The 1,801-nt window shown below is 44.0% G+C and overlaps 1 protein-coding gene across 2 annotated transcripts in view; it reads left to right on the top strand.

Annotated features, from left to right (window-relative positions):
* Window positions 1–1,801, top strand: part of RNF168 (ring finger protein 168) — a 25,710-nt gene that overhangs the window by 1,404 nt on the left and 22,505 nt on the right. The window lies entirely within an intron of this gene.

The raw sequence follows: 1,801 nt of genomic DNA, 5'->3' as shown, positions 1-1,801 counted from the left end.
AAAAAAAATGGAAGAAAAAAAATTGCTCATTTGGAGCTTTGATCAAATGAAAAGCTGTATAAATATTCATAATGAACAATTGTAATGTATAGTAGTCATAGGAGAATTTCACTCTTCAGTAGGTCCTTGGTCTCCGGAATTTGAAGAATGAATCTACGGACCACAGATCAGTGGTAAGATAGGAATATAGAAAAGTAAAAAGCACCAGAGCTTCTGGAAGGGGAGAAGAACTGAAGAGCTCTCCCGGGAGTCTCCACATCGACTTTGTCTAGGGGAATTAGGTCTAGAGAATTAAACCTGGTTGGCAGTTGGTAGGTGGAAATGGGTGCATTAACAAATGAATGAATATAGTTATCCTGTCCTTTACAGTCTTTGTCCTGAGAAGGGATTAGGGTGTGAGGTCTTACCCAAGGTGGAGCCACTCAAAAAAAAACCGTCACTGGAAGGCAGTCTGCTTGTGCCTGGAAATGGGGGTCTGACCTCTGAGCTCTGGGCCTAGAGAATGGGGGACTCCCTGTCTAGCCCTGAGTGGTGGAATCCTGTAATATCAGTAGCAACATAAGGAGACTGATTCTTATAATATTTTTTACTTAAAATTACAATTATAAATTTATTTATATGAATATCCATTTAATTCTTTTTTTGAGACAGGGTCTCACTCTGTTACTTGGGCTTGAGTGCCATGGCCTCAACCTAGTTTAGGTGACCTCAAACTTGAGCTCAAGCAGTCTCCTGCCTCTGCCTTCCAAGCAACTGGGACTAATTTTTCTATTTGCAGTATTTTTTGTAGAGATAGGGTCTCATTTTGGTCTCCAACTCCTGAGCTCAAGCAATCCTCCTGCCTGGGCTTCCCGAAATGCTAGGATTACAGGCTGAGTCACCGGCCCATTTAGTTGTTTATTCTCATCTCTTAAGCTTGCAAAGAGTCTAAAATAGCTTTCCATTACCAATTTCATCCAGTTCAGTCAGTCATTTATTTTGCAGTTTTTGACTGGGGCCGAGTTTGAACCCACTACCTCTGGTATATGGGGCCGGCGCCCTACTCCTTAGAGCCACAGGTGCCACCCTGTTTTTTGTTTTTTGGGGTTTTTTTTGTAGAAACAGTCTCATATTAACGCCCTTGGTAGAGTGCTGTGGTGTCCCAGCTCACAGCAACCTCCAACTCTTGGGCTTAGGTGATTCTCCTGCCTCAGCCTCCTGAGCATCTGGGACTACAAGGGCCCACCACAACGCCCGGCTATTTTTTTGGTTGCAACCGTCATTGTTTGGTGGGCCCGGGCTGGATTCGAACCCTCCAGCTCAGGTGTATGTGGCTGGCGCCTTGGCTGCTTGAGCCACAGGCGCCGAGCCTCAAACTTTTTTTATTAAATCATAGCTGTGTACATTAATGCAATCATGGGGTACATGATTTCTGGTTTTATACACCAAGCAATTTCACTCTTGAGCAGTATCTGGGACTATAGCTCTATTTTTATTTTATTTTATATTTTGAGACAAAGTCTCACGTTGTCACCCAGGATAGAGAGTCGTGGTGTCATAGCTCACTGCAACCTCAAACTCTTGGGCTTAAGTGATCCTTTTGCCTCAGTTTTTCTATTTTTAGTAGAGACTGTGATCTCACTTTTGCTCAGGCTAGTCTCGAACTTGAAAGCTCAAGCAGTCCACCCGTCTCGGCCTCCCAGCATGCTAGGATTACAGGCATGAGCCACAGTGCCAGCCAGCATCTTACCCCTCACCTAGATAGTGTGCGGTGTACCCATCAGGGGTAGTGCTGTATTAAGTAGCACACTTTTTTTTTTTT

The sequence above is a fragment of the Otolemur garnettii genome, unplaced genomic scaffold (assembly GCF_000181295.1).
Source record: "Otolemur garnettii isolate 467f Iridium unplaced genomic scaffold, OtoGar3 scaffold00060, whole genome shotgun sequence".
Classification (NCBI taxonomy): domain Eukaryota; kingdom Metazoa; phylum Chordata; class Mammalia; order Primates; family Galagidae; genus Otolemur; species Otolemur garnettii.
Note: the sequence above shows the minus strand (reverse complement) of the source record. Positions and strands in the feature narration are given on the sequence as shown.